At 56.3% G+C, this 19,248-nt stretch overlaps 1 long non-coding RNA gene across 1 annotated transcript in view; it reads right to left on the bottom strand.

Annotated features, from left to right (window-relative positions):
* Window positions 1–3,971: 3,971 nt before the first annotated feature.
* Window positions 3,972–19,248, bottom strand: part of LOC311610663 — a 105,083-nt gene continuing 89,806 nt past the window's right edge. The window contains exon 3 of the long non-coding RNA XR_014793004.1: window positions 3,972–5,121. This is a non-coding gene — a long non-coding RNA (uncharacterized lncRNA). The remainder of the gene's footprint in view (window positions 5,122–19,248) is intronic.

Here is a 19,248-nt window from a genome sequence, read left to right as displayed (position 1 = left end):
GTCAGCACTCACAGCTCCCCCTGTAGCAGCTCATCTTTCAATGCATCAGGCAGAAGCCATCTGTCCCTGGTAGGTATGGATAGTCCCACACGACATAAAGCTTACAACTTAGAAAAACCACGTCTCTAGCTTTCCCCAAATGCCCATGATCATGTTCACGCTAAGCTGAAGGAGAGGCAAGGCCTTAGCCCAACAGTCTTAGTAAGGGTCCTAACTTAGGAAGAGTTCAGGGCAGAGATCAGTACGTAGGTAAATGGATAGAGAAGACGCGGTACTTATCCACAATGGAATATCATTCAGCCCCAAAAAAGAATGGAAGCTTGCCACTTGCAACCACTTGGAGGGACCTAGATGGTATTGTGCTAAGGGAAGGAAGTCAGGCAGAGAAAGACATACCCTATGAATTCATCAATATGTGGAACCTCAAAAACAAAATAAACAAAACAGAAACAGACTTCTAGACACAGAGAACATGTTGATGGTGGCCCGATGGGAGGGGTGTTGGGAGAGAAGGGGTGGAAAAGGTGAAGGGAGTGAGGAGTACACATTGCCAGTTGTTACACAGAGCCACGGGGATGTCACACAGGGAATACAGCCAATAACACAGTAACGACTATACGGAAGGTGTCAGATGCGGACTAGACTGGCTGAGCGATCGCCTTGTGAGGTATATACATGTCTAACTACCACGCTGTACACCTGAAATGAATGCCCTAGTGTATGTCCACTGTAACTGGAAAATAAATTAGTTTTTTTTTTTTTTTAAAAGACTTCAGGGCAGAGGATGGAGGGGACGCACCAGCATGTAAATTACCCATTACATGCCCTTGATAATTTAAAGGATCCTAGCATTCAAAGGCATTGCAGGAAGTCTTCGAGCCTTCCCACGGTGGGCAGGCCAGTCCCGGGCCAGCCGGAGCCCCGAGGACAGGCTGTTTTTGACCCAGAACAGCATGTCTCTCACACCCTGCTCTCCTCTCCAGAACCCAGATCTGAGTCACCGTGAACGGCGGGGGAGGGGGGAGCAGAAGAGGAAAGAGAAGGATATGGAAAGCGATTTGGAAACACACACCTCCGACAGCACTTGATAAGCCGGAGTGCAGGTGACCGGCGCCCGACGGCACACAAAGGCCCAAGGCAGGCCGCGGGCCGGGCAGCTTCGGGCTCCATGTTTGCCTTCCACTGAGCAAACTAATAAATCCCCCACGGTTTCGGCCACGCAGAGCTCCCCGGCTTTATTTACCGGTCAGAACTGCAGGCGGGTTTGCTTCCTCCCCTCCCCGCCACCCCGGGCAAATAGCAGGCCCCTCCCCGGGCCTGCCATCAGTCTGTGTGTCTATTTGCCTTCCCCCTTCAACAAACTCATGTTCAGCGCAACTGACAACGAGGGCAAACAGCTTTGAAGCATTCTTCGGTAATGGACTTCCCTGGGCTGCCCCGTGATTGGCCTGGGCAGCCGGAGGTGAAGGGGAAAGAACGACTTGCCAGAGAAGAGGCAGACGCCATCTGGGCCAGGCGGGGCTCGGAACTTGACCCCCAGAAGGGACCTCAGAGTGTCCTCAAGCCCAACCCTGTCTCCTCCTCCCCCTCCCATTTTATAGATGAGGAAACTGAGGCCCAGAAAAAAGGCTTGAGTGGCTTACATGTGACCTTGGAGCCAAGCGGAAGCAAAAGCAGGATAGGAGTGCAAGCTTCCAGCCCCCCGAGTTCAAGGCTCTTCCAGACCTGGGCACAGATGTGCCCCCTCTGGGGATTGCTCTCCAAAGTAGAGGTAGGGGGAGCCAGCCCTGCTTTCTAGTAGCCTGGCAGGAGGGTCTTATCCAAGGCCAATGATATTCCCAAGGTCACCTTCATGCCCTCTAAACCACATCCTCCTGAGCTGAGGGTTGTCCTTCACCATTGGAACCTCCTATCTTTCTACCAACACACCTGTTCGTAGGACCATGGGAAGAGGATAAAAGTCTCCCCCGGGTCAAGTTCAATGCCACGGAAATCTCGGAGGGAAGCTTGAACCAAACCGAGGGGAAACGGACCTGCACTCCTTTGAGGTTAAGTTAGGCTCAGAACGAATTAAAGCAAGACCAGTGTGTCCAGCATGTGGAGGAAACACGGTTCCACTGGACCTCAGGCAGCGGCTGCTAGCCTGTTCTCAGAGGGAACAGCAGTAAGCAATCTTTACGTCATTTGCTCTATCACATGTGGCAGCCCTGTGGACGTCAGAGCTAGGAGGCCTTCGGGCCCGACTCCTTCATTGGCCAGGGAAGGAAGCAAGAGAAGGGCCGTGTCCCAGCGCTGCAGACACGCACGGCCATCTTTCAGCAAGACGAGGAGGCCTGATCCCTGGCAAGCAGCAACACCTTCGGGATGGCACGCATCCCGAAAGCCTGGCTTTGACGAACCTGCAAAGAACCTGTAATTTGCCTTCTTTGGATTGTTCTTACTTGTCGTGAACACCAACGACTGGGCTGGCACGACCTTCCTCTCCTCCACCCTCCACTGCCAGCACCACCGTCTGCCCGCTCGCCCAGACCGAGGCCGTGTCTGCAGCGGGAAGGAGGAGCCTGGGTGGTCCCAGGCCCCACGCTCTGAGCTGGAACTCAAAGGGTATCTAGGAGACTTTAGAGAAAGTACACTCTTAGGCCCAATTTGCGTGCCCTTGATAGTTTAAACTTTAAACTTTAAAGGATCCCAGCGTTCAAAGGCATTGCAGGAAGTCTTCGAGCCAACTCTTTTGCTCTCCAGACACCACCATCCCAAAGATTTTAGCTCCTAGTCTCTGTCTAGCTAGGCTGCAGAATTTTCTCCTGGGCTCATTATTGTATGTTGTAAGTACACGTCTCTCTCTCTCTCTCTCTCTCTCTCTCTCTCTCTCATACACACACACACAAACACAAACACACACACACACACTGCCCACAGCCCTCTTCTGAAGAAAGTGGTCTCAGCTGGTTCCTTATACTCAGGTTTTCATTCAGTATCATCAACCCTAACCTTCGGAAAACAACTGACTTGGTGAAGACTGGTGGCGGGATCCAATGGCACGCATCTATAGGCTGCTAATGGCCAATGATATGACCAGACACAAGGGTCCTGAATGGTGATTGGCCAAACCGGTCAAGACTACCAGTTGGCTACAGAAGGTGAAGCAGAAGCAGAAGCAGAGCCAGGATCACCGAGTCACCCAGCAGGGTGACCAGTTGTCCCAGTCTGCCCAGGACTATGGCAGGGTTAGCATTGGAATTCCTGCATCCTGGGAAAGCCCTCGGTCCTGGGCACCCTCAGCCCATCACCACAAGTTGAATTCTAGAATCTGGAGCAGTGGATCCCGCTCTGAGTAGAAGATCGTGGGGACTGTGGTCTGAGAGTTTCTGCTATCCCTGGAAACAATCTCTAGCAATGGGAACCCTTTTGTTAAACCTCACCCAAGGATATTTTTCCCATTGATTTTTAGAGAGAGTTAGGAGAGAAGGGGAGAGACAGAGAGAGAAACATCGATGTGAGAGAGACACACATCGATTGGTTGCTAACCACATGGACAACTGAGGTGCATGCTTTTGACTAGAAACCAACCCAGGGCCCTTCCGTTTGCACTGGTTTCTAACCACTGAGCCAACCAGCCGGGCAGCAAATGCAAACTCTTGAATGACTTGGGCTTCTTGGGAAGGTCTAGCTGGGCAGCTGCTGGGGAGACTGTCTCCTGCCTACTGGCAATAAACCAGCATTTATGGAGTTAAGATAAGTGGGTCTCTGTCCCTTGACACCCAAAGGAATTGAACTGATACAACGAGCCTGGCTGCCTGTCACGGAAGGATGGCGAAAGCCCACGGACAAGCCTTGCAGGAAACCCCCTCCAGAGATTCCCACCCCTCATTCTGTGTCCAACCTGAGACGCCGAGAAGGACCCCTTTGCTCCACTGACAGGACACTGAAGTCACTAAATGGTCACACAAACACATCACCTGCAACACAGGGAAGATAGACAGGTCTCGCTTTAATCCTTTCTTTTTTACAAAGGCAAGCCATCCATTCACTGTGGACATTGCGAGTACAGACCTGCTTGGCCATGCATTTTGGCCAAGGCTGACATGAGTAGACATCTAGGACGTATTTCCGTCCATGCATATGGCGGCTACAGAGTGAACGAAATGAACAGGACTTGTGTCGCATGAGGCCCAATCCACTGGCGGGTGTGCGGTCATCAGACGCTCCGGAGGAAGAAGGTCCGCCATAAATTCCACCAGCACTGGCAGCCAGATGGTCCATAGAGAAACCCCAAGTTCTGGTGTGGACCCCAAGGGCCACCTGAGAGGAGAGGGTCTTGCCGCTGGCTCAACAGAAGGCAGCTGGAATAAACAACAGAGTCATTTTCTGCTCCTCCAGATGTCCACCCGTGTGTGATCCCGGCCAAGACGGTTGGGCATGGCGAATGCCAGCCTTCAGGACCCAGCTCCCCCGCCGGAGTCCCTGCCAGCGTCCCCGAGCGCCCGAGGAACGTCCTGCACCGATCAGCATCCCTCTGGAACCCGTGCGGCCAGACCCGAGTAGACGAGAAAGAAGACGCCGCCAAGCCGTGCGCATAGCGGCACACACGTGTCTTGAGAAGGAGCAGGAACAAAAAACACAGATCCTGCTTGACCTAAGTGTAGTTAACAATTTATTCTGTATCCACCAGAAGATGCGGGGAGCAAACAAGAATCGCTGCCCAGCAGGCGTGGAGGTGCGGGGCAAAGAGGGGTGGGGTTCCTGGCCTTCGGAGCCGGTGGCTGCAGGGGAAGGGTTTTCCATAAGAAGAAGCAAGGTCTGGGACACCGGTGTCTTCTCCGTAGGTTGCCCCCAGCAACGATGCATCCCCCAGCGCATGCAGGTCATCACACCCACTGTTTCTCAGGCCGGGGGTCTTTGCTTTCCCCTCAAATGTCTTCTCAAATCCAGAACCTTCTTTATATGTTCTCCAAAATAGGATTTCTCCATCCAATGCAGAGTTCTCGCCTCTTAAGAGATGGTTGCATGGGAGCCAGGACGTTCAGGGGCTGCCGGGTGGCACACGTTGGCTCCGGGAGGCGTCCTGGTGGGTGGTGAGGGTGAGGAAGGGCCGCCCTTTGCCCGTCCTGCTTCCCAAGCCTGTGGAGCAAAACACAGCATCGGCGTGAGAACCTGCCCGAGCGCCTCCAGCAGAAGGCTTCCCACAGTGAGCGTCCCTTCCCTGCTTCCCTCCCTGAGAGTCTCGCTGCTGAGGAGACGCTGCTTCTAAAAGTTGGGGGTGGGGTGGGATATTTGTCCATTTCAAGCAACTCCCCGGACACTGAGTCACCACCGGGAGCCTTTCACACAAATCCCACCACTACACCCATAGCTGATTTATTAAAAACAAAAAAACAACCACCACTGAACCCAGCCAGCCCAGAGGAAGTGGAAAAATCTGTTTTCGGCAGGCCACCGGAATATGTCTGTGAGATGTGGGGCGGGGAGTGTGGAGGTATGAGATCACCCACTTTACAAATGGGGGAAACTGAGGCACAGAGGGTGCCAATGTTCTCAGTAGAGGATGGCAAGGGTCTGGTCCCTAATCCTAATGTTCCCTTCAGCCGGCACCTCTCTGCTCTAGCAAGTCCCTTAAAACAATTCATTAGGAAACCACCCAGAGCGGGCAGGGGTCCCTCCGAGGAAAGGGGAAGGCACGGTTTAACAAGTTTCTCCTTCCCTAATGCCGATGGCAAACAGGCAGAGATGGCCTGCCAGCCTGGCTCGGTGGCTGAGCATCGACCTAAGAACCAGGAGACCACCGTTTCCTTCCGGGTCAGGGCACACGCCTGGGCTGTAGGCTGGATCCCCAGTAGAGAGTGTGCAGGAGGCAGCTGATCAATGATTCTCTCTCATCATTGATGTTTCTATCTCTCTCTCCCTCTCCCTTCCTCTCTGAAATCAATCAAATTATATTTAAAAAAAAAAAAAAAAAAAGAATTGTGGGGCTGTCTTACTGTCCCAGTTAGGATGGAACCCCCTGGAAGGAGTGAGAGTGTGCATATGAGTCACCTACCCAAGGGCGCTCCAGGTGGCTCTCTGACTGGTGGCCAGGGGCCCATCGTACGTCTTCGCCCAAGGGTTGCCTGGGCCTTCCAGACACTCTCTTTCCTCTGGACCTGAAAGCATCCCCACACCCCCACACTGTGCTCACATTCCTCTGGTCCCCCCTCCCTCCCGGGCAGCGGCCCTCTCCGCTGGCTCCCACAGGGCCCAGGGCCCCGGGAGACGCACACAGCTCGCCAATTAATTGGCAGCCGCCAGGTGAATCACACAGGGACTTCCTTCTTGTTGCCCGGCAACCGCATGCACTTGGCAGTGGGACATTAAACACAGAGGGGAATGTTGGGAGGGACTTGCAAAATAAAATGAAAAGCAAAACATACAACACCCCAGACTCATCGAGACATGGGGAGGGGGGGTGGGGTGCGCGTTGGGGAGTGGGGTGGAGACCAGGGAATCGGCCCAGCAGAGGAAAATGGCACATAACCAGTCTAAGCAGAGCCCAACTCTCCCTCCCCCACCCCCTCCCCCATTCCTCTGGGTGCGTGGTTTATATGTGGCCGGAGACACGCCTCTGTGAGCCTGGAGAAAGGCAACGGGGGGCACACGGATTAACAGGCGCCGAGGGAGCTGAGAGATTACCTAGAAACACGCCGCCCAGAGGGTTTATGAGGCTGGCTGCGGGCACGGATCTGCTGTTTTCGCGTCTCCACTGGGCACCACTGCCCAGGCTAAGTCACTCTGCCACCTCTAGGGCAGGAACGCCTTCCCCCCCAATCCTCCTCTTCCCTCCCCCCCCCCCCCGAATGTGTTTGTGTCTGTTGCTATGGCCACTGGGAGCTGTGCCCTTCAGACCTGCCTCTGGCCTCTCTGAAAACCCCGGGGACAGAGTGAAATGTGTGCATGTTCTGTGCTGGGGACGAGGAAAGGGAGGACAGTGGCAAGGGGGCTGGATATTAGTCCCCCAAAGACAACCAGGTCTTGATCCCTGTGACCTTGAATGCTGCCTCTGACAGCGAAAGGGACTGCGGGTGGAAGCAAGGGCTCTGGAGCTGCAGGGATTATTACCCTGGATTATCCAGGGGGGCCCACCTGTGATCACAAGTCTTCATAAGAAAGAGGGAGGCAGTCCTAGCTGGTTTGGCTCAGTGGATGGAGCGTCAACCTGTGGACTGAAGAGTCCCCAGTTCAATTCTGGTCAAGGGTGCATACCTCGGTGCAGGCTCAATCCCCAGACCCGGACCAGGTCCTACTACCACTATATATATTTATATGTCCCCCTTCCTTCCACTCCCTCTAAAAATCAATGAAAAAATATCTTCAGATGAGGATTAACAAAAAATAAGTAAATAAAAATAAATTCCCTATTTAAAAACAAGAAAGAGGGAGGGAGGCAGAGGAGACCTGACCGGGAGGCTAGAGGGACCCTGGGACAGGAATCTCGAGGCAAGGCGACCAGGAGGCTCCAGAGCTGGAAAGGCAAAGAAGTGGATTCTTCCCCAGAGACACCAGAAGGAGCCAGCCCTGCGGACACCTTGGGTTTAGCCCAGTGGAACTGGCCCCTAGAACTACAGCAGCATAGATGTGAGCTGCTTTACACCCCTAAACTCATGGTATATTTACAGCAGCCACGGGACCCTACTGTTGTGCATCAGGGCACACGGGGTCTCTGTGCCCCACAGGTCTGTGGGAGAGGGTGTCACAGCAAGCACACGGGCAGCAATGGGCCGAGGCTGGCCAGAAGGGGCGAGGTCCAGAATTCGGTGTAGGAAGGTCCCACAGACACCCTACCGCCTCAGAGGGCAAAGGGTGGGTCTCTGAGACCAACTTGAGGCAGAAAGCAGCCCAGGCTCTGAAGGGGCCTTGAAATTGTTATCGTTCTCGACTGTAACTTGGCTCCATCTCTGAAAGCTTCTGTTTCGTCATCTGCAAAATGGAGATAATATCTGCCTAGCAGAGCTTTTCGGATTAAGGGAGATACCGTATGAAAAGTACATGGCACAAGGCAGATGCCAAATAAATTATAACTCTGAGGAGGATTCTGTCGGCGGTTCCTTACTCCAATTCTTGTTCTCCCTTTTCTACTTAGAAACAGAACTCTTGATTTCTGGCGGACATACTAAGGCCCAGAGTCAAAAGGCTTCGTTTCCCAGCCTCCCTTGCAGCTAGCTATGGCCATGTGACTAAGATCTGGTCAAAGAGACATAAGCAAGGGTGGTGGGACCTCTGGGGAGGCCGTTCAAAAGGTGTTGGCCAGAGCCCGATTGTTACCTCTCTGCCTTTCCTTCCTTCTGCCTTCTGTGAGGACATGATGGCAGGTGCTCCAGCAGCTGTCCTGGTCTACGAGGGACGCTGAAAATGGGAGTCCTGTGGGAAGGTAATTTAATAGGAAGAGGGAAGCCTGGGTCCCTAAAGACTGAACTGCTAAGCTCGCCCTGGATGGCCTTTCTCTGGATATCTGCTGCGTGAGCAAGAATGCTCTTGTGGCTTAACAGTGAAGTCACTATGATTGTAGAGTTTTCTAGAAACCACAATGGATTCATTCTACCACAGCTCTAGAAAAAGCTCTAGAAAAACCCGTCCAGAGGAGAGCTTCTCAAAGTGCAGTCCGCCTTCAGCAGCACCTGGGAACTCTAGATATGCAACTTCTCAGGCCCCACCCCAACTCACTGCATGACACAGGCCAAGAGCCGCTGAGCATGGCAGAGGCCAGCAGGCCCGGAGGGGACACTGCCCCCAGCGGGGGAAGTGGGAACATACCTGAACCTGACTCTGGGGAGGACACACGCTGCTCCCAAGCAGAAACTGTAACCAGCAGGACGGGGGCAGGCTTGGGAACGGACAGGTAGCTGCCAGGCGGGGTGACTGGATGGAGCAGGATTCCTGGTGGCTGTGTCACCTCACTTCCCATCAGAACAGGGTGGACACCTTCCCTGCCTCCCAGGAATAGCCACACAGAGCCTCTGTTTCCTCCCCTCATAAACCCAGGGCCCCGGGAGCCAGCTCCCACGAGGCGCTGCACACATGAGCTCACGCCAGCCGGAGCGCTGCCTTGAAGGCGGGGACATGGTGGCGGCCTGTTGAGAAACGGGAGCACCAGTCGGTAACCTCCCCAGGCGCTGAAACCAGAATCCTCCCACAGGGCTGCGCTCCGAGCAAGGTCAGGCTTCCCGTTCTTTCCACGGAGCCTGGAAATCAGCTCTGTGAGGCGTGCGTAGCTGGGTCGGAGCATAAAGGGAGGAAAGGATGATCGGAGAACCGGGGAACAAGGAGAGAAGGAGAGCGGAGCGGGGTGATGCTCTGGCTCCTGGAAAAGGCAGGTGAAGTCACCTGTGAATTCTCTATCCTGATGGGACCGGCTCTTGCCTTCGCCATTTCATTCGCAGCCTTCCCCTGCTGAAATGCTGAACCAAGCTTTCCCTGGTCCCCTTTGGCCCAAACCATTAAGTCAAGGCTGTCGCTGGGGGAAGCAGGAGGGAGGTGGGAGGAAAAGAGGAGAAGAGGAGGAAGAGGAAGGAGGTGAGTAAGAAAGAGGAGAGAGAGAAGACATGGAGGGCAGGAGGAGAGGAAGGCAGAGGGGCTGGAGGACAGATGAGAGAAAAGCCTGCAGGGTAAACCAAGCACCAGGATAAACTGGCCTCTCCCTCCTCCCTCTCTCAGCTCCAACTGGGAAGTCGGGGAACAGGTATGAGTGTGTAGCCCACATGGAAAAAGCCAGTCCCAGGGACCCCTGGGAGGCTAAGGCCCCGTGGGATGGAACCACTGGCATCTTCCACCGAAGGCAGCGGTTGGAGCAGGCAGGAGAACCCCACTGCTCTGTGCCAGCAGAACCCGGGGCAAGGACACGGTCCCGTTTCTGTTCCTGGGGATGTCTGTTCCCGGCAACCAATTAGACCGAACAAGGAAGGACCTGGCTTCTGGCATCAGCCAGCTCACAGCTCCCCGCTTCCTCTCCCCTCCCATCGCCCTTCCCCACGGGCCCAAATACAGCTCCCGCTTGACTGAAACCCCTGGGCTCCCTCCAGCCTGCAACCTCCCTGCGCAAATGTTCTGACTCCTGCAGATGTGCTAAACAATCACCCTTAGAAAGCTTCCAGATGTGCTGCGTGCACGGTGTTGTTTCTCGGCTCCTGTCCCCAGAGGCCTACGTGTGATGTCCAGCATCCTGACGGCCCAGATGGAACCGGGGGCGGCCAAGGGGCATTGCCGGGGGCCGGCGGGGAAGGGGCCCTCCTCCGGACCACACTCACCCATCCATCCGCCCACCGACTCGCCCCCTTCTTCTTCCCTGGGATTCTCCCATCATCCCCCATGCCCTGTTCCTTCCCCTCGTAGGGGTCCGATCTACATCCTTGGCGTGTGTACCACCGTCACGCAAAAGACCTCCCACGGGCTGCAAAGGAGCAAGTCTGAGATTCCCAAAGGGGAACTCTCCAGGCTGTGGCTTCTCTGAGCCCCCACCTCGTGTCTCCCTTCAACTTCGTAGACGAGCGGCCTTTGTGACACAAAGTCAAGGGCAAAATGGCCCAGAGCATCCCTTCTTTTTTTTTCTTTTTCTCTTTTTTTTAATATATTTTATTGATTTTTTTTTACAGTGAGGAAGAGAGAGGGATAGGGTTAAAAACATCGATGAGAGAGAATCATCGATCAGCTGCCTCTTGCACACCCCTTACTGGGGATGTGCCCGCAACCAAGGTACATGCCCTTGACCAGAATCGAACCTGGGACCCTTCAGTCCACAGGCCGACACTCTATCCACTGAACCAAACTGGTTTCGGCCAGAGCACCCCTTCTACGTACGATGTTGAGTAACCACCTCAGGAGCCAGAGCAAAGGAATAGAGTTTGAGACTTGCCAAGCCCTCCCTACCCCCCGGGGCTGGTGGCCTCTGGCCCACAGAGAGGTAACTGCCAACGGGCAGCCTGTGCACACACAGCCACACACGCACCCTGCCCAGCGCGCACACACCTGAGGGTCCAGGATTCTTTGCACAAGGTGGCACCGGGCCCTTTGATGCTCGCCGGATGTGTTCCCATTGGGTGAGAACCAGACCTCAATAAACCCGGCTCTATCAGAGGCCGGTGGTTTGCGATTGCCCCGGCCTGTTATCTCCGCGGTTCTGGGTGGGGCTGGTTTGCGGTTCTCCTCTGGAAAAGCATTAACTTCTAGGCGGATCAAAGCCCCTTCCGAACTGGGCCGGCCTGGATCCCTTGTTTTTATCTGCGGGAGACTGTTCCTAAGATGGACTTTCGAGATAACAGGGACCCTAGTCCCAGACTCCCTCTGCCCTCTCCTCACCACATGGCACGTCCCTCAGGGGCCACCTAATGGCCATGCACAAGGCCCTTCTCTGCTCTTTCTCGGGGTGAAGAGATGATGTTCAATTTCCGTTTATCTTTGGAAATGGGGGGCTGGCCAGAGAGTGTGCCAGCCCTGCTCCCAACAACCGAGGGTGGACCAGGGGGACCCCCGCTCCTGCCTGTGCCAGCGAGGGGAGTCCAGAGAGTTGGGCATCTGCTACACTCTTTCCTCAGGAGGGATGGACAGACAGATCCCCGCCTGGTCCCTGCAGTCCCGTCTACCGTCTACCCAGATGTCTAAGGGCCGGCTGTTAGCCCCCAGTGAGGACACGGCGGGACCCCTGAGCTGCCTGGATTTGGGGCACCCAGAGAGGCTGCCCATCAACCCTGGGAGAAGAGCATGTGCACTCAAGGACTGTGGGTGCTGCAGGCTTCGGGGCCTCCTGGGGGTTCCTGCACTCGGCCAAGGCCTGTCGGAAGCAGCTGGAGGCGTGCTATGGCTGCCATGGTTTTCTTCTCTGTGTTCAGAGTACCGAGCGTAGTGTCTGGTCCTGAGGATGCACATGGGTGGGTGGGTGGATGGATGGATGGATGGGTAGGTGGATGCATGGGTGGGTGGGTGGGTGGGTGGATGGGTGGGTGGATGGATGAGTGGGGGTTGGGGGATTGATGGATCAATAGATGGAAGGAAGGAAGGATCAATTGATGGATGGATGGACAGACGGACAGCTGGATGAATGGACAAACCAGTAAATGAACCAGTATAGGCTGGTTATCTCACAGTGTGGGAGGGAGGCGGGACATGGATACTCATTCCTACCAATAGGCAAACATCTTAGCTTAATGAGATGGAGTCAGATTGAGGTTCAAGTCCCAGACCCTGGGCAAGCTGCCTCTCTAACCCTCTGTAAAGCAGGCACACCGGGTGTACCGACTCCATGGCAGGGCTGTCGGGAGGCCTGGGCTCAATACTAAAGGCTCACAGTGGTATTGGTCATCACCACTGCCCTTCCCCTGAGCACGCGCTCTATCAGCAGACCCAGGCGGCCCGCTTCCCAGGAAGGACGGACCAGGAGTCACTGCCTTGGTTATTCTCCTGGCACAGACCACACCCATGGAGTGAAAACCCTCCCGTCCTCCTCCCGCGGGTGATTTTTCTCCCCTTTTTAAATCAGTAAGGTTGTTCCTAGTACTTAGATTAACCTTAACTCAACTCCTTCCACAAAGTCTGAGACCTCCATACGCGGGGAAGAGGCGAGGAGGCCCGGAGTCTCACCCACCGACCACCGGCCGCTCAAGGAGCCCCCTGTGCACAATGCAGTTCCCCTCGGACCGCGCCCACGAGAAGCCGACCTCTGGCTTTGCTGGTGTTAAACCCTGAAATGCAGATACCCTTTGCCTTCCACTCCACTGTCTTTCCCTTGCTTCTCATCCTTCTGGGTCCCCTCTGCCTCGAACCCCTGGCTCTCCAGTCTGTCTCACTCTCATTACAGGCCCTACAGCCTCAAGAGCCAGGCTGGGCCATCCCCAGGGGAAGGGATGCGTGCAGGACTCGGCCTGGACTGCCCGGCCCTGGTCCCAGCCCCAGCCCCAGCCAGGCCAGCACATGGTTTGGGTGCCAAGGTGACGAGGGAAGCCGGGCCTCAGAACCCTCCGGTCACGGCGGGGCCAGGCTGTTCCTCAAGGCTGCAGCTGGGCTCTGGGAGGCCCCGGGAGGTCAGGCAGCGAGTTCACGGGACAGGCCACCCACACGGCACATCAGCATCCTCAGGACCGCCGGGCCGTCCCCGGGGCCAGCACAGCGCTGGCCCTTGGCCCTGACTCGGAACACTCCACCATATGGCCTCCCTCGGGGAGTATGCGAGGAGGAAAAGAAATACGCCAGGACCAGAAGGAGCCTGGCCTCTCTCCGGGGAGCCAGGGACCCTTCCCGGACTCGCGGGAGGGCGGCGGGCACGGTCCCCGACAGGTGTCCGTAAAAGAAACGGGCGACTCCGACAGCCAGGGTCCCGGATGAGGTCAGGTCTCCTTCTCAGCAGCCCCCAGATGTTCCCAGGGTTTTTGATCTGCACTTCAAATACGCTGGACCTGGGGTTACCTCACACCCTTCTAATTAAAGGCCCCAACTGGACGTTCATGCTTGCAAGGAGAGCTCTGACCAGCGTGCAGGCAGCCACCGAGGAAGAGAAGGGATGTCTGTTGTCCTCCCTCCTTCTGCCCTCCACCCCCCACACCCCAGCTTCTCTCTCTCCTTCCCTCTAAGAGTAAAAGGGGGGCGGGGGTGCTGTGTTGCAAACAAAATCCTGGCTGCCTCAGCCTCCAGGTCCCTGGAGCCGGCCTGAGTTCTGTTGAGAGCTTTTCTCTTTTCGCTGGCCTCATGGACACGGGTCCCCGTCTGCCCCGGTCGGTCTGGGCGGGGTGGGGGTGGAGGGGAGTTACGTGAGGCTCTGGGAATTGAGAAGAAAGAGGCAAAGACCAGAGCCTCTGGCACAGCTGCCAAGGCGAGAGCCCGAACGCCTGGCCTGGGCGGAAGGCAGCCTTCCCAGGTGCCTGGGCGTGCTGGGACTTGCTGGGAACCAGAGCCCTGGCTGGCTGGCAGACCGGGGTGGACAATGGGGCCCAGAACTCACAGGGGCAGCCGAAGGAGGGGCCCCAGCGGGGGGGGAGAAGGGGAGGTTTCAGGGAATCACATAAATTAAAGACAGAGAGGATGTCAGGCCACCTTCACTTCCTTCCTCCCCTAATGGGAATTATCTCATTAGCCCCGAGCTTCCTCCAGGCTGACTTTAAATGATTCCTGTAATGGGGATCTCAACCCATAGCCTGCCCCCCCTCCCACCCCTGTCCCACGTGACTCCTAGGAGAGCTAAGAAGGGCTCTTAAAGGGACAGTCGCAGAAAGATGCCAGTTCCATCTACTTCACACCGAATCCTTTCCCCAAACCTCTCCCACCACTGCAGTATCGCCCTTTCACCCTTGATTCCCACTTATGGGAACTTATTGGGAGAAAGTCGGCAGGCATATGGTGACAGGTTCCATCACAATCCCATCCAAAAATAATAAAATTAAATTAAAAAAAGAGAAAAGATAGTCACAATGGAAATGTTACCTCATGTGGCAAAAGGGACCTGATAAGGTGGAATTAAATGAAGGGTCTTTTTTTAAAAAAAAAAAAAAAATCTTGTTTTTATTGATTTTTAGAGAGAAAGGAAGGAAGATGGGGTGAGAGATAGAAACATTGACCGGCTGCCTCCTGCACGCCCCCTACTGGAGTTTGAGACCAAAACTTAGGCATGTGTCCTGACTGGGAATTGAACTGGTGACCTTTCGGTGCATGGAATGATGGTCCATCAGCTGAGCCACCCTGGCCAGGCTAAATTAAGGCTCTCAACGTGGGGAGATTGTCCTGGATTAGCCACGGGCCCTACCTACAATCACAGGTGTCCTGATAGGAAGGTGGAGGGAGACTCGCCCACAGAGAGAAGAGCGTGGTGTGACCACAAAGATAGAGACTAGACCTCGCGCGCTGCAGCCGTAGCTGCAGCCAAGGCGTGCCCACAGCTCCCGGAGGCCGGAGCAGCCGGGATGCCTCTCCCGGAGCCTCCGGGAGGAACTGGCTCTGTCCACAACCGGATCTTAGCCCCCAGGTTATGTCAGGGGCTAAAACTAAGTTTCATTTCTGGTTCCAGGCTTCCAGAACTTCATGACAGAGTACCTGTGTCATCGTAAACCAAACGGGTGGTCACTGGTGATCACAGCCCCACACGCTAGCACCGCGCGACTGTCATCAGAGCCTCCGTTCACAACAAAAGAAAAAAAAATTGGAAGGAATCAAAGGACTGCTAAACAACAAATAACAAGCCAGAAAAATCAAAGCACTACTAAAAAAAGAACTCTGTTATAGACCCACAAGAAAATACTAAGCAACCATAGAAACACTGAAATAAAATTAAAAAAAAAAAAAAAAAAAAAAGACTGCTGTCCTACCACTGAGCATGGATCTTGACTATTTTTCTTGCCTTTTTCTATATTTTCCTGATGGTACTCCTCTTGTAACTACTTCTGTGGGCAGAAGCCGCACACATATTTGCCGGGTGGTGAGCGGGGTGAGGACTTCTGATCCCTTTCCAGAAACGGAGGAGCAGACACTGCGGACACTTGGGTGGAGACAGATCCTCCGGTCAGAGAGGCCAGGGCTGGTACCTTTCTGGGCTCCCAAGACGCCGCGTCTCCCGGCTGAAGGATTCCTTCTCCTCGGCGCAGGCCTCTGCCCGGCACCCTGGCCTTGGCCTCCCACCTCGCAAGGCTTCTTTCTTCTCTGCGTCGGCTCCCCTCCTCTCCTCGTCCGGGGACTTGCCATTAGACCCTGAACCAACTCCATCTGCACAGACCCTTCTTCTACAGGAGGCCACGCTGAGGTTCCAGGTGGACACAGGGTCTGGGGTTCCCCTAGAATTCAGGCCACGAAAGGTGGCTCCCCCAACACCCCCAAGTTTCAGCAACTTCACCAAGTCTCCTTTGCCTCTCCAGGTCCCAGAGAGCAATCCCTTCTGGAAGTTTCCAGAGGCAGACAGCGTCTCCCTACAAGAATGAGTTCCCAACCATTACGAGTCACCAATGTGTTAGACGGGGTGACCTCTGGAGAGATCAAAGTCTCCATCCCTGAGGGTTAGAGCAAGAGACGCCCAACTGGAAAGACTGGGGGGAGGCCTGGGTCTGGGTGGGAGATGGGATTGGCTGGTCAAAAAGAATTTGGGCCGAAACCGATTTGGCTCAGTGGCTAGAGCATCAGTCTGCAGACTGGAAGGTCCCAGGTTCAATTCCGGTCAAGGGCATGTACATTGGTTGCAGGCACACCCCCGGTAGGGGATGTGCAAGAGGCAGCTGGTTGATGTTTTTCTCTCATCGACGTTTCTGGCTATCTCTCTCCCTTCCTCTCTATGGAAAATCAATAAAAAAAAAATATATATATATATATATATATATATATATATATAGAGCTGAAACCGGTTTGGCTCAGCAGTAGAGCGTCGGTCTGCGGACTGAAAGGTCCCGGGTTCAATTCCGGTTAAGGGCATGTACATTGGTTGCGGGCACACCCCCAGTGGGGGGTGTGCAAGAGGCAGCTGGTCGATGTTTCTCTCTCATCGACGTTTCTAGCTCTCTATCTCTCTCCCTTCCTCTCTGTTAAAAACCAATAAAATAAAAAATTAAAAAAGCCAATAGTTATTTCTTAAAAAAAGAAGAAGAATTTGGTTTTATGACTATAAGCAAGGACTACATGCCCAATCGACTCGGCAAGGCCTGGGCCTAGAAGAGGCTCCCCACGCATGCTCCCTGGCCATCGGGACTTCCCTGACACCTCAACATGCCCCCTTCAATGAATGCACAGAACACGACACAGAAAAAGAAGCCAGTACTCAGACGAGAGGTACGCTCAGGGATGCTTTGTCCAGAACCTTCTTCGCATCCCGCGCCACAGGAGATGATCTGACACGCCCAGGGGCCCCTCTCCTCTGGGACGGCAGGAAGGTGACCGACCAGGACAAATCCCATGACAGCAGACGCCTCGCTCCATGCCCCACGATTGTGTGGACTGAGAAAGGGACTCGATGCCGCCAGCGTGTCTGCCCGGGCAGCCCGGGGTCCCCGGGGAAAGCCGAAGTGATAAGGCCCTGGGAGCTGTTCTGGCTCCTGCCCGGCCCCGAGAGGAAAGGCAGGGCCGCCATTCTGGGCCACGGCCGAGGCGGGCCGCCATGCAGGCTGAGCCGGGACTGAAGCACACCCACCGGGCGGTGACGGGTCGGCTGTGGGAAGCCCCGGACGCTCTTAAGCCACAGGCGGGTGCCCGTGAAGCCACCTCGGGGAGGAGCACAGACCTCAGGCCCCGCTTGGCTGCTAATCGCCCTAAGCACCCTGGGTTCCACCCCCGATCTGGGTGGCCCTTCCCACTCCCGCGGCCTCATCACGTGCCCGGGGATCTCAGCTGGCCTCCCACAGACCCTGCCGAGGGAGCGGGCCGGTGTCCTCGTTCCCGCCTCGCAGATGGGAGCCTGCCGGGCGGTTCATGGGCTTGTGAGGGCCACCCAGGGAGTCCGCGTCCCAATGGCCAGCCCGGCGCTCCTCCGCAGACCGGGCCGGCACACGGCGGCCGGCCCCCTCTGTACGCCCGCGAGCTCCTCAGGGCTTTTCCCAGGCGGCACCAAGGACCAGGGGCTAGCTCCCCGCTGGGCATCCCTGTGGCCACTGGGAGCCTGACCTGCTAAAACGCCCACCTCTTCCTGTTCAGTCAGCCTCCCACCCCTGCTCGGCGGTTGGGAGTGGAAGGACATGGACCGGGCCAGGCAGCAGGGCTTGTGCCCAGGCTGGGCCTTCCCCGCAATGCCTTCTGGGATGGGGGGGAGGGGAGGAGGGAGCCGCCCCTGTGTGTTTACCAGACGTGGAGAAAGGAAGAGGGCAAAGCAGAGCTGATGGGAACGCACAGCTCACCCCAGCCAGCCCCAGGCCTCCCAGCGTGCCCTGCAGAGGCCTCAGCGCTGGGCCTTCGGCTCTACGCTGCCCGAAGCAGCCTCGGGGAGTGGGCAGGGAGGGCCAGGGAAGATGGAGCAAGAACTCCGCCCTCCTCCAGCCCCAGGTCAGTGAGGCAGGAGTTCATGGTGCCCGGGTCAGAGGCCTCCGTGGGAGGAGGCAGAGTTCCTTTCTGGTGGGGCCCCTGCACCAGCCCGACAGGGCCCCAGGGCATTCCCTGCAGGTCTGCCTGAGCCCCAGCCCCAGCCCCTGGAGGCGGCCTGTGGAACGGGCCAGCTCATCCTCGGCCCACTCCTGGAATGCCCAGGTTCGGCTGATCCGGCAGCTCGGGTTTCGCCTCACCAGGCCGTTTTCCTGTCCCCTCCCGCACCCCCTGCACCCTCCAGGGGCACCCGGGAGACCCTGTACCCCCAGGAGCACCGTGGCTCCGCCGCGTCCGAGTCAGGCCCGAGAGGAGCCACGGCAGGCCGGCGGCGGAGGGTGTGCAGGCAGCAGAGGGTGTGCAGGCGGCGGAGAGCCAGGGGCCGGCAGCGATGTAGGCCGGCGTCCGGTTGGTTCCCATGACACTCTCACTGGCAGCGTTAACAACTAACCGCGGCCCAGACAGGTGCTGGCGGCCCGGCCGGCGGACCTCTTGCTTAGGGTTGAGAGTGAGTCACTTCCCTGCTCCAGTTTGCTGCAGGCTGACTCACCCACAGGGGCCGGCCCCCACACCCGCTCGCTCCCACAGATGGCCTTCATGTCCCTACCTCCGACCACCCAGCTCCAGGTCAGCTGTGCCCAGAGGCCCTGTTCCTCACCGTGGAAACCAAACGGCACCCCCGGGACCCCCCATGTCCCAGCCTCTGCCTCTCCCCACAACCACCCCTTCCTTCAACTGAGTTTGTGAGTCCGTCCTTCTTCACTCTCTCGTGATCTCCTTGACAAACAGTCTTCATTCACGAGAGAAATGGAGAGAGAGAGAAAGGGCACGGGACAGGCAACACCAGGAGGAAGAGTCCTGACAGAGACGGAGCGGGATTTTCTCTTCTTTCTAACCCTCCGCAAGCCTCTCCCGTCTAAGCCAGACGATAAACAGCGATGACATCAGGGGCCTGAGGTCTCCCCGCCGGCCTGAGACTGACAGGTGGAGAAGAGATGACAGTGTTTCCAGCCTCAGAAGGTGAAAACCGAGGATGACAGCAGAGGCTGGCGCTGGGCGTGGCGGGAAACCCGACACTCTGCCAGCCGTTGGCCCTTTGGGTGAACTCGGCTTGTCTAGATGGGGTGATGGGAGCCCCCCCAACGCCCCCATCAGCTGGCTTTGTCTGCTCCCCCAGCTCTCGGGTGTGTATGGCCCCTGGGGCTCAGGAAGCCAGGGCTCGGGCTGGATGAGCTCCGTGGAGCCCCCGGACTT

This window comes from Pipistrellus hanaki (genome assembly GCF_964339955.1).
Source record: "Pipistrellus hanaki genome assembly, chromosome: 16".
Taxonomy (NCBI): Eukaryota; Metazoa; Chordata; class Mammalia; order Chiroptera; family Vespertilionidae; genus Pipistrellus; species Pipistrellus hanaki.
This window is presented reverse-complemented; position numbering and strand designations above follow the sequence as displayed.